Source organism: Zalophus californianus, chromosome 8 (assembly GCF_009762305.2).
Source record: "Zalophus californianus isolate mZalCal1 chromosome 8, mZalCal1.pri.v2, whole genome shotgun sequence".
Lineage (NCBI taxonomy): Eukaryota > Metazoa > Chordata > Mammalia > Carnivora > Otariidae > Zalophus > Zalophus californianus.
In genome coordinates, this window is record NC_045602.1 from 96,530,672 (window position 1) to 96,544,566 (window position 13,895).

Below are 13,895 nucleotides of genomic sequence, written 5' to 3' on the forward strand. Positions count from 1 at the left end.
GGCGAAGAAATTATGATAGTCATACACCTGTGGAATATTATGTAGCTGTGTTTAAACTTAGGTCTTTTGACCTGGCAGGAATCTCTATGATGTATTGTTAAGGGAGAAAATCAAGCTGCACAATAATTAATGCACAGAGAATGATCCCATTTTTATAAAACAACAAAATCCCATCTAAGTGAATACATATTAGTATAAGTTTGTGTGTGGTATGGAGAAGGTATGGAAAAGGTATGGAAGGATACACACCTGGAGGAGTGGGGTGGGAGAAGCTTATTAGCTTATCCTTTCTTTTCATTTTATTTTTTATTTGCTAAATGATTCATATATGTTCCCACCCCCATCCCTCACTTTCTCCCTCTCGTTCTCTCTCTTGCTTGGGATCTACACACACACACACATAGACACACACACACAGTTTTTTCTTAAACCATTATCAAGAACACTACTCATTAGAGAGTAAGTTACATATGTCATGGAAATTCACCCCTAAGTAAGTACTTCAATGTGTATTTATGGCCCTAAGAATAGGACCACAGTGCAGTCATCAGCTTCAGAAATTTAACATTAATACTAAGCATGTTCTCCAATCCCAAGAAAATTAAACTAGAAATCAATAACAGAAAGATATATGGAAATTTTCTGCAAGATATGGAAATTAAATGACCCACTTCTAAAAAACCCATGGGTCAAAGAGGAAGTCATGGGGAAATGAGAAAATATTTTGAATATAACAATGTTAAAGAATAATACTTCTATCTAAGCTACAGATTCATGTTTCCTTTATAGACTGTTTATAATTCATGTCCTTTACCGTGTGACTTTATTTATTTATTTATTTATTTATTTATTTATTTATTTTGAGAGAGAGAGAGAGATCAAGTGTGTGTGAAGAAGGGGAAGGGCAGAGGGAGAGAGGATCTTAAGCAGGTTCCACGCCCAGTGCAGAGCCAGACACGGGGCCCCATCTTATGACCCTGAGATCATGACCTGAGCCAAAACCAAGAATCTGATGCCTTAACCGAATGAGCCACCCAGGTGTCTCTGTCATGTGAGTTTATACACCCACCCACTGGAATGGGTAGAGGTTAGTTTCCTTCCCTGCCAATATTGGGCTGGGACATGTAACTTGCTTTGGTCAAAGGAAAGGGGTCAGAGTAGTTCCTGACCAAAGCCTTGTGTTTTTCCAGTGTCTTCTGCCTCTGCCTTTGTCATGAGAAGAGCTTGCCCCTGGCACCTGATGCAGTGTTGCCTCAGGAACCAGAAGGAACATGTGTGGGGCAGACCTGAGCTTAACCCAGCTGCACACACAGATCTACAGCGGCCCAGCCAACCCCTAACAACCCATAGATGCATAAGAAATAAACACTTACAGGGGCACCTGAGTGGCTCAGTCAGTTAAGCATCTGCCTTTGGCTCAGGTCATGATCTCAGGGTCCTGGGATTGAGTCCCACATCGGTCTCTCTGCTCAGCAGGGAGCCTGCTTCTCCCTCTCCCTCTGCCTGCCACTCCCCCTGCTTGTGCTCTCTCTGTCAAATGATAAATAAAATCTTTACAAAGAAAGAATGAAAGACTTATTGCTGTAGACCACTGAGATTTTTTCATTTGTTATACAGCAATGACTGATCAATGCAATAGCTAATGGTTATAAAACAATTTAGGGATTGTTGTCAGACCTTTACTTATATTAAGTCATTATACACACAACAGTCCTTTTTCACATATGAGGAAACTGAGTTTAAGTTGCTTGCACAATGTCACCTAGTTAATAAGCTAAAAATTTATGTGACCATGGGACATATTGCCTCTGGACTTCCGCTAGAATGACAGTAATTGGTGGTGGTGGTTTGAGCCACTTTGAGTTGGGGCTTATCTTACTTGCAGCCTAACGCATCCTGCCTGATCCACCTGCGCAGCCTTCCCCCTGCCTCACCTCCTGACCTCATCTTTCAGCCCCAGGGAATCTCTGAAGACCTTGGGGAGAAAGCTTTGCTTTCCCCAAACATTAGTTTACACCTGGGATCCTCCAAGGTGCTCCAAGGGCTTAGACTTTTGGAGCACAAAAGACAGTGAGTCTGGTTTCCTGTCTATACATGGGCAGAGAGGGTGAGAACAAACACCACTATGAGGCTAAAGAAAAGGCAGTTGTGAGCACAAGAGGAAATTGAACAGCGCCAGCTTCTACCTAAAGAAGAGAAAGCAGGTCCTTCTCTGGCTTCTGTCAGAGGAGGTTGGTTAGCAAATGCTCAGATGGACCAGCCTTCAGGCTTGGAGAAGGCATGCATTTCAGAAAGAGAGATGAGGAAGCTTGTACCTGGGAGCCCTTCAAGGGCTGGGCCAAGCACAGGGGTGTTTTATCGGGGGGTACAGAAGGTGTGAGAGGAGGTATGCAGATTTCCATCCTTGGTTGGTCCCTCCAGCCTGGGGTTCTCCACCTTGAGCATCCATTAGAATCGCCAGAGCTGGGAAGCTTTTAACAATCCCTGCACCCTGGCCATGCCCCAGACCTGCTACATCAAGTGCTCTGTGGAGGGGACCCAGGCCCTGGGGTTTGTGTGGGCAAGGCTGGGGTACACACAGTACCGGCCCCATTTTAACTGGGGCTTCCTCCACTCCCCTGAGGGCAAACACCATTATTGCGTGCCCACCAGCTACCAGACAGCATGCCAGATACTCCACATGGTATCACAGGTGTTTCCCACAACAAATGACATTTTTTTTTTAAGACTTTATTTACTTTATTTGACAGAGAGAGACACAGGGAGAGAGGGAACACAAGCAGGGGGAGTGGGAGAGGGAGAAACAAGCTTCCCGAGGATGCGGGGCTCGATCCCAGGACCCTGGGATCATGACCTGAGCCGAAGGCAGATGCTTAACGACGGAGCCACCCAGGCGCCCCAACAAATGACATTTTTAACAAATAGGGAAACCGAGGTACAGTTAGCAAGTGGCAGGTGCAGGAGTCAAGTCCAAACAGTCCAGAGGCCAAGCTCTCTTTTTAAAAAATTTATTATTTTTAAATTTTTTTAAAGTAGGCTCCACACCTGATGTGGGGCTTGAACTCAGGACCCTGAGATCAAGAGTCTCATGCTGTACCACTGAGTCGGCCAGCTGCGAAGGTTTATACAGCCACACCACATACCTCTGTGATTCAAATGACCTGAGAATTAGGACAGAAGACAGAAATTTCCGCAAGGTTCAAAGCAGGGCCTGGTTTGGGTGGGCAGAAAGAGCAGTCCACCGTGGCTGACTGGAGGAACCCAGAGAAGGATGCCAGGTTTCTGGTGTGGCCAGGCTTTCGAAAGCCTAACCAGAGCAAAGAGACAGGGGAATCAGGCTAAGCAGCCCAGTTTCTCCTGACAGTCTTTGTTCCTTGGACTCAGAACGAAGTAGTGCAGTGTAGTGCAGTGTAGTGCAGTTCGTTGAGGACCAGCTGAGGGTCTGGAAAAAATGCTACAAGACCTGCCTATGGGTTGTTTTGGTTTTGCTTTGGTCCCTCCCTGCTTTTGCCCTCCCTCCTCTCAGCACTTCCCTCTTTAAGATGAAAGAAACTTTCAAGGGACCCTCCCCACAAATTCCTGAGATGGGACCAGCCCTGTTAGACTCAGAAAAATCACTATTTCGACTGCAGAAAGAACGGATATAAATAAATAAGGAGAACCACCAAATTCCCCTATTGCCTTGAGATTAACAGAGGCCACCAAGAGTTTATTTTTTTTTTTAAGATTTTATTTATTTATCTGAGAGAGAGAGCACAAGCAGGGGAAGCAGCAGATGGAGAAGCAGGCTCCCCACTGAGCAGGGAGCCTGATGTGAGGCTCCATTCCAGGACCCCAGGATCATGACCTGAGCTGAAGGCAGACACTTAACTGACTGAGCCACCCACGTGCCCTTTATAAAAGAAATGCTACTAGGAAACAAACAAGAGAAAATGTTCAAGCACACTAATAATTTAAGTGACAAATTATTGCTTATTTGAAAATTAGACAAAAGTGCTTTGAGTGATAATACCCAATCCTGGTAGTCTGGGGGCAAGACTGACACCTTAGTCCATTAAGAACCATATTGATGAGGAGAAAGTGGCAATAAAATGTTCACATCCTAAAACAAACAAAAAACGTTCACATCCTTTGACTTAAGGTTCCACTTCTGGGAATCTATCTGGAAGTTAAACAATTCCAATCCATGGCAAAAATCCTTAAGCACAAATATGTCCCTGCAATGTTATTGACAAAAGGAGACATCTTAATGAGGATCAACAGAAGAATACCTAGGAAAATGGAGCCACTGAAAATTGGTCATGAAAACCATTTAGCAACTGGAAAAAATGATGAGGATATAAACATTAAGTGATACTCTCAGGGCGCAAAACTTCACGTGTATCATGATTACACTGTGCTTAAAAAATAAATGGACTACCCAAAATGAAGGCAATTGTAGAACGCAAAATTGTTTTTTCCTTTTTTAAAAAACAATGTTCTCTATTGTGTTTATAATAATTTACATACAAAACATCCAGTTTTCTTTAAAGAAGTCCAACCACCTGGCGGCAGGATGGAAGGTGGACAGGAGTAGTGGGACATGGAGAAGGCTCACACAGCAACTCGGGCAAGAGATGCCTAGAGAAGGTGATGGAAAGTGGGGAGGGGAGGGTAAGGTGGGTCAGAGTGGAGAGACATTTAGAAAGCTGAATAGCAGAACGTGATCCTGACTGGCCAGCAGGAAGTGGGATGGGGTAAACTGAGGCTCAAGGTTTTAGTTTGGGCAACGCACTGAGTGCAATGCTGCTCTTGGGTGGAAAACACAGCAAGGGGAGCAGACTGCAAGCAAAGGGACCTGGGGTTTCTTTGTCCTTCTGCTCCTCCTCTTCTTTCTCTTCTCCTTAAAAAAAAAAAATTAACAGCTTTATTGTGCTATAATTTACATACAGTAACATTGACCCATTATAAGTGTAGGAGTCAATGACTTTGTAGCCTATTTAAAAAGTTGTGTGACCACCGCCAGAATCCCATTCTAGACCATTTTCAAAAAGAAATGTTGTACTCATTTACAGCTACTTCTCATTCTTATCTCCACACTGAGTAACCCCTAATCTTTCTGTCTCTATAGATTTGCCTTTTCTGGATATTTCATCCAGAAATATGGATCATGCAATAAGTATTCTTTTGTGTGTGGCTTCTTTTAGTGAACATATTGTTTTGAAATGCTTTCATGCAGGCTGTTTCATCCATGTCGGAATATTTATCAGTGCTTTGCTCCTTTTTATTGTTGGATGGTATTTCATTGTATGCGTATACCATATTTGTTTATCCATTTATCAGCTGATGGACATTGGAGTTGTTTCCATTTGGGGGCTATTCCGAATAATGCTGCAATTTACATTCATGTACAAGTCTTTGTGTGAGCATATGTTTTCATTTCTCTGGAGAAGATTGCTGAGTCATATGGCAATTTCATGTTTAACATTTTTGAAAAACTGCCAAACTGTTTTCCAATGTGACTGCACCATTTTTACATTCTCACCAGCAATGTATGAGGGCTCCAATTTCTGCACAGCCTTGCCAACACGGATTATGTCTCTTTGATTAAAGCCACACTAGTGAGCATCATTTGAATTTCCCTAATGACTAATGACGCTGAGCATCTTTTCAATGTGCTTATTGGCCATTTGTACATCTTCTTCAGACAACTGTCTCTTCAAATCATTTGCCCATTTTTTTTTTAAGAATGTGTTTATTTGAGGGGCACCTGGGTGGCTCAGTTGTTAAGCGTCTGCCTTCGGCTCAGGTCATGATGCCAGGGTCCTGGGATCTAGCCCCGCATCGGGCTCCCTGCTCTGCGGGAAGCCTGCTTCTCCCTCTCCCACTCCCCCTGCTTTAGTTCCCTCTCTCGCTGTGTCTCTCTCTGTCAAATAAATAAATAAAATCTTAAAAAAAAAAAGAATGTTTTTCTCCCAGACTGGGGGAGGGGCCAGAGAGAGAGGGATAAGCAGACTCCCTGCAGAGTGGGGAGACCAACGCTGATCCCAGGACCCCGGGATCATGACCTGAGCTGAAGGCAGATGCTTTACCAACTGAGCCACCCAGGCGTCCCCATTTGCCCAGTTTTAAATTGGATTGTTTGTCTTTTTTAAAATGGATTTGAATGTTTTATGGATTTTGAATTTGAATTAACCAGAATGTACAGAGATTTCCATATAACCCTGCCCCCATATACACATAGCCTCTCCCTCATTATCAACATCCCACATCACAGTGGTATGTCTGTTACAGGATGACCTATACTGACACATCATTATCATCCAAAGTCTATAGTTTACATTACGGTTCAATTTTTTTTTAAATTTTTTTATTGTTATGTTAATCACCATACATTACATCATTAGTTTTGGATGTAGTGTTCCATGATTCATTGTTTATTCATAACACCCAGTGCTCCATGCAGAATGTGCCCTCTTTAATACCCATCACCAGGCTAACCCATCTCCCCACCCCCTCCCCTCTAGAACCCTCAGTTTGCTTTTCAGAGTCCATCATCTCTCATGGTTCGTCTCCCCCTCTGACTTACTCCCCTTCATTCTTCCTCTCCTGCTATCTTCTTCTTTTTCTTTTTTCTTAAAATATGTTGCGTTATTTGTTTCAGAAGTACAGATCTGTGATTCAACAGTCTTGCACAATTCACAGTGCTCACCGTAGCACATACCCTCCCCAATGTCTATCACCCAGCCACCCCATCTACGGTTCACTTTTGATGTGCATTCCATGGGTTTGGACAAATACAGAATGAACTTATATCCATCATTATATTACCATACAGAGAATTTTCTCTATCCTAAAAATCCTCCGTGCTCTCCTTATTAATTCCTCCCTTCCTCACTAGCCCCCAGAAACCACTGATCCATTTACTGTTTCCACAGTTTTATCTTTTCCAGAATGTCATTATAGTTGGACTCATACACTATCCAGCTTTTACAGATGGGTTTATTTCACTTATTAATATGTGTTTATGTTTCCTCCATGTCTTTTCTGCTTGATGGTTCGTGTCTTTTTAGTGCTGAAAAATATTCCATTGTCTGGATGTACCACAGTATTTTCTCCATTTACCTACTGAAGGACATCTTGGTTACTTCCAAGTTTTGGCAATTATGAATAAATGTTGGTGTGGATAGAAATTGTCACCTCATGTGGGTAAATATGAAGGAGTATGACTGCTGGATTATATGGTTAAGACTATGTCTAGTTTTGGGACGCCTGGGTGGCTCAGTCAGTTAAGTGTCTACCTTTGGCTCAGGTCATGATCCCCGGGTCCTGAGATCGAGTCTCACATGGGGCTTCTTGCTCAGGGGGGAGTCTGCTTCTCCTTCTTCCTCTGCCTGCCACTCCCCCTGCTTGTGCGCTCTCTCTCTCTCTCTCTCTCTCTCTCGCTGTCAAGTAAATAAACAAAATCTTAAAAAAAAAAAAACACCCATGTTTAGTTTTGTAAGAAACTGCCAAACTGTCTTCCAAAGTGGCTGTACCATTCTGCATTCCCACCAGCAGTGAGAGAGAGTTCTTGTTGCTCTACATCCTCACCGGCATTGGGTGTTGGCAGTGTTCTGGATTTGAGCCTAATTTTTAATAGATGTGTATTGGTATTTCATTGTTGTTTTAATTTGCATTTCCTTGGTGTCATGATGTGGAACATCTTTTCATATGTGTATTTGTTCTTCATATATCTTCTTTGGTAAGGTGTCCTGATCTTTCACAAATTTTTTATTTATTTTTTAAAAAGATTTTATTTATTTATTTGAGAGAGAAAGGAGAGGGAGAGAGCGCTTGTGCATGAGCAGGGGGAGGGGGCAGAGGGAGAAGGAGAGGCAGACTCCCCGCTGAGCAGGGAGTCCAATGCAGGACTCCATCCCAGGATGCTGGGATCATGACCTGAGCCGAAGGATCAGAGTTCACTTTGCCAGAAATGGGACTAATTGACAGCAAGGGTTTCCTCAGCTGTGCACTAAGAAGACCTCAACATCGCATCCAGGGCGTTCCTGCCAAAGCCACATAGGACTCTGAACAGGAGGTAACAGCAGCTGCCCCTGGACTCGGGGACACCCTGCAAATCAACTAGCCAGTGCTCTGCAGAAGTGACTAGTCTCCATCTAGAGCCTGTAGATTAGGGAACAGCATAGTGTCAATATTAACTTCCCCGATTTGGGTCATTGTGCTGTGGGTGGGTAGAACATTTCTTGCTTTTAGAAATGCATACTGTACTATTAAAAGGGGCATGATATATGCAACTTCTTTTTTTTTTAGAGATTTTATTTTATTTTTTAAGATCTATTTATTTGACAGAGAGAGAGAGAGACAGAGCAGAAGCAGGGGGAGCAGGAGAGGGAGAAGCAGGCTCCCAGCTGGGCAGGGAGCCCGATGCAGGACTCAATCCCAGGATCCTGGGATCATGACCTGAGCCAAAGGCAGACGTTTAACCGACTGAGCCACCCAAGAGCCCCTAGAGAATTCATTTTTAAGGAATCTCTACACCCAGTGTGGGGGTCAGAGTCACATGTTCTATTGACTGAGCCAGCCAGACACCCCTGCAACTTACTTTTAAATGGTTCAGAAAAAAAGTGTATGTACACACGTGTGTGTGTGCCTGTGGAGGGGGAGAAAGTGTGTAAAATATTAACATTTGTACTGTTTTGCAACTTTATGTCAAGCCTGAAATTATGTCAAAAGTAAAAACAAAACACTTGAAACGTTTGGTGGGTCGTTTCTTTTGAACTTCTGTCCCAACCACCCAGCCGGCTCCAGTCCGAACGGGGCTTGCTACTTCTTTGTGGCTCACACACCTCTGTGAACACTTGAAGCTTCAGGCCCCTCTCCAGAAAAATACTCAGATGCACACGCTCACATCACATACACCTGCCTTTGCAAACCACCGCCGCCAGTCGTTCTCTCCGGCCTGGGAGACCAGCAAAGGAGGGTCAGCATGCACGGAAGCTTAAGGAGGCACCAGCCACGGAGTGACTGTGGAAGTGAATAGTGTGGCTCCGAACCACAGGACGCCATTCAAGGTCCAAGGAGCCTTTGGCCGGAGTGAGGGCCCCTCCTCCATTTCTCACGCCTCTGCGGACACAGAGGGGCAGGGGCGAGGCCATGCTGTTGCTGTAGTGACAAACTACTCAGACACGAGCCCCCCACCTAAGGCTCAGGCCCCAGACGCCCTAGTCACCCACAGATCTTGCTTTTCATCCTACCTGGAGCCCGATGCCTTTTGTTGGACAGACTTTCTCATTTAATTTAGCCTTTACCCATATTCGGTTTAACTAGAGTTCTAGACATTTTGGCCAAATGTAAACCTACTAGCAGCTTGTTTGCTTTTCAACTGCTGCTCATCTTCACTTCGAAACTCTCTCAAAATGACACGAATTCTAGGGTTGCCTGGGTGGCTCAGTTGTTAAGCGTCTGCCTTCATCTGCCTTCGGCTCAGTCACGATCCCAGGGTCCTGGGATCAAGCCCCACATCGGGCTCCCTGCTCCGCAGGAAGCCTGCTTCTCCCTCTCCCACTCCCCCTGCTTTAGTTCCCTCTCTCGCTGTGTCTGTCAAATAAATAAATAAAATCTTTAAAAAAAATGACATGAATTCTAAGGTGTCATTCCAAGTGAAGGCAGGTCTGTCTTGAACCCCTGGAGTATCCGCTGCAGAGGAAGAGAACAATACTGCAGATCTGTGGTGCACAAGCATACCCCCTCAAACTGCCCATCTGCGCAGACTGCCAACTCGGCCTAAGGCTCTGGGTGAAAAACAAAACAAAACCAAAAAAAATCGTTATTTTAACATTAAAACAGATCTACTTCAAGAGTAGAATGTAAAATACCTGTAATTCTAAAATCCTAAACCTTAGTGGGGGTCCTTGCAAGATCAGGCTAGGAAGTACCCGCCTAGTTCTCTGGGGAAGGGAGGAAGGTGATTAAGAGTCCAGAGGACTCGTTTCCTGGAGGGAAGTCGTCATGGTTTTGGGGGACTTGGCAACTGAGTGACTCCCTGCGTCCAGCCCTGCGCAGGCGCTGGGGAGGACAAACATGGCGCACGGCAGCCTCTGCTCCCAGAGGGCCCCGCGCCTGATTAGTAGAGACCGCCGCGCGCACCGCTGCGCGGAAGCATCCCGCGGGCACTGACGCAAGCTAACATTTTATGCAGTCTGTTCACGTTTCCCAAGTGAAAATACAATGTGGGGAGGCATCAGCAAATGGCCTCTCCATTGTTCCTTACGTTCATTTTTTTTTTTCCTTGCATTTTAATAGTTTCAAAATTCCGTAATGTAACTTTGATCAAGTTGCTTCCGTTTTTAGAGAGATTGGTTAAAAACATACAGCTCCTAAAGACCGTAAACCGCAAGGAACACACACCATTCCCTCTGCGGCCGTTGCCACGCCCCGGTGACTGGCCGACCACTGGCCCCGGGCGGCCGGCGGACACGACGGGGTCTGAGACTGTTGTCCTGTCGTGACGGGAAGGCAGAGGCGGCCCAGCACTGCTCCCCGCCCATCCTGGCGCCTGAGCCAAAGCCCATCTGCACGGCCCGCTGGGTGCAGGGGAGACATGGGGCACGTCTGCCGGGGGCTTAGTGAAGTAAATGACCTTTAGATCAGTAGGAGAAAGATAAAGGAATATGGCACTGAAGATTGAGATTGTATACCATTTCCCCCCCAAAAAATCTCTTCAAATGTTTCCAGGAGAAAGTTGGTCTGGCTTCCATGAAGATAATTTTTTAAAAATATCAGATATTAGGTTTGAAATCATTATACCCAATTCTTGACCACGGGTGTTCACTAATTGTAGTTCTTGACTGTCACCCACAAGAAAAGCAGTTGATGAAAGTAGGTGATATTGAAACTTTTTTTTTAATTCAAAAATTTCTAACAGTTGAAAGTCTAGCAGCCCATGATGTATTTCTCCCGGACACATGTAATGTTGATAATTGTGAAAACAACGGAATTTGAATCCAGAACAATTCTTTTCTAGCGAAGTCTTTTTAAGTGCTGGAGAAGCTCCAGAGAGGTCTCTGTACAGCAGCTCAGAGGCCACAGTGGCCGTGGACAGACAGATGGATCAACACGTAAGGCTGGAACGGAGGGCTCCTTGGGCCTCCAGGAGCCTCCCTGACCTCCCCGGCCCAGCCTCCCCGGCAGCTTGGGCCTCACCTGGACTCGCAGGGCCACGTGTATGCGCCTCGGAGGACTGTAGGGCGAGCAGCCAGCCCTGCTCTCCGAGAGCCCAGGGCAAGCTGCATGCAGGAGCTGACGGTTAGATTTCCAGGGATCTTGTGAGCCATTATTAAATGTTGAATTACATAAACTTAAAATTACATGAATCACGTTCAAAATCAAGGTAATAAATTCTCAAAACTCACCACTGGCTGATTTTACCATGTGACAGTTAGCTCTGCTCTCGAGGTGGTTTCCATTCATTCTATCTATATGACAGCAATGCTGTGTGATGGTGTGCTACGTGCATGACTTTGCAATTCTGGGTTCAGTGACATCACATTGGTAGCTTTGGATCTGCCATGGTGAGAGTGTTTACGCCATGGAAATCAGCAAATGCGGCAGATCGGTTGTTGACTTACTGCTCATGTCTCCCTGACCCTCGCCCCACCAGTGGTCAAACATTTATCAGCACACCTCTGGTGGCATGACACCGGAGACAAACACCTAGGGGCTCCAGCTGCCCCGAGGGCTGAGGGCATTCCACTGGAACCATGCTTGGACGGGTGGCCTTCATGACACTGACGCATGCTATAACATCACCCACAGTAAGAAACCATCTAATGAAGCTAGAAGGGGAGGCTGAGCTGCGCTCTACATCCGTGGGCTTGCCTGAAGCACACCAGCCATGACAGTGCAACCAGGGGTCCCTTCCAGCTCTTAACCTGAGCAACCTTCAGTCTTCTCCTTTAGCTCATTGCATCCAAATCTGGTTACGGTCTCTGGTTACTCTGGTAGGATTTCCCTAGCCTAGGTGAACCTGTGTAGAGTATTGTAAGGTTCCAAGAGGTACCTAAGAGGTACCTAAAAGGTAGGAGCCGCCTTTATCCATCCAGGCAGAGAGAAGGGGCCTGTGCTCATGCAGACTCCAAGAAGTGAGAAAATTTTAATTTGTGATAAACAGAAAGAGTCTGTGCATGTGAGATTTGGGAAGTGGAAAAAAAAAAAAGAGAGTCACTACTGAGATCTTGCCCCGCACCGGGCCCAGATGCACACAGTAAGACATTTTGTTTTCTCCTCACTCACCCAAGCCTTAGCGGGTGCCCTAAGCCTGTGCCAGGCAGTTCTAGGCACTGCAGGTAGTGGTGAGCCGACCACATGCTGACCGGTCTGAGGACTCCCACCTACCACCCCTCATCCTGGGGCGGGGCCCGAGCGGGGAAGGCCGCAGGCTAACACCAGACGGCCTGGCTTTGAGTTCAGCATCCTTCATTAGCGATTTTCTGGGCCTTGTTGTGCCTATTGTGGCAAACCTGCCAGGCAGGTATCATCAACCCTCTTATAAGGGAACAAGCTGAGGTAAGATATTGTCTGAGTTAATTTATTAGCATGTTCCCCAGAGTCCAGCACATGTTAATGAACGCATAAGTATGAGGTAAGTGTGTACCAATGAAGAGTCTTACAACCACTGGCCATCCCCAGTACTGAGATATACTTTTTTATCCCAATCTCCTGCTAGTAGATAGCAAATGCACATCTTTAACCAAAAAGTGTGCCATGCAACCCAGCCCCTGTGGAGTGGACCCAGGATGCTTCCCCCTAGGGTTTAGTGGGGACACCGAGCTCACTCGAAGGAGACAGTTCCAGGGAAGGCCCCAAGGAAGTGTGGCTTTTAGGTGATGAGCATTTTGCATAAAGTATGTTAACTACATTTTAGAAAACTCAAAATTATAGTTTTAGTCCTCAAACATCCTGCTGCAAAGAGCTCAACCTCCCTAGGAAGACTCTGGGTAAATAAGGACATAGTTAACTCTGGTCTCACTCCTATCTGCATGGGGCCCCTGAAGGCCCACTCAGCTACCACAGGCCACCTCCCCAGGGGCAGGGAGGCCTAACTACAGGTCAAGGACCACCCAGACTCCTCAGGGACACAGAACTGAAGATGGGGTTCCTCAGCTTTTTAAAACTCACACCCGCTTTTGTAAAACAAAAAACAAGCCCTCCTCCTTACTTGGGAATTTTGAAATTTTGAAATAAATTATAACTGAAAGTCCACCAAAACATGGTAATTTGAGAATGCTCTTCCACACCTCAGCCCCCACCCTATGCATCAGTAAGTATCACTTTTGGAGGGTGGTTAGAGGTTTCTGTAGTGTCAGCCTGGGGGAAGGCCAACGGCAGATCAAAACTAGCAGCTGCTTGCTATACTGGGGTCACCAGGCCCATCTCTGGAGGTAGCCCAGCCCTGACACTGAAGCAGGACTGCACAAACAGACTGTGGAGACAGGGCCATCATTCACCTATGGGACCCCCACTTGGACACTGACCCAAACAAATCACTGTAAAGGCACTTTTGAGGCAATCCCTAACTGTGACTACATATTGACTACTAGCTAATTCTGAAAATGAGTTCACCTTGTGAGTGGTAATAGGCATTAAGGTTATGTAAGAAAATACCCCTATTTTTAGAAATATCTACCAAAGTAGGTATGAAATTATATGATATCTGGGATTACCTTAAAATATTTAGCAAAGGGCAGATGAAGCAAATGTGGCAACAATCTCGATAATCACTGAATCTGAGTGGGGGGGGTTGTTGCAGCATAATTTAAAAACGTGGGGTGCCCGGCTGGCTCCGTCAGTGGAGTATGGGACTCTTAATCTCAGGGTTGAAGTTCGAGCCCCACATGGGGCGTAGAGATCGCTAT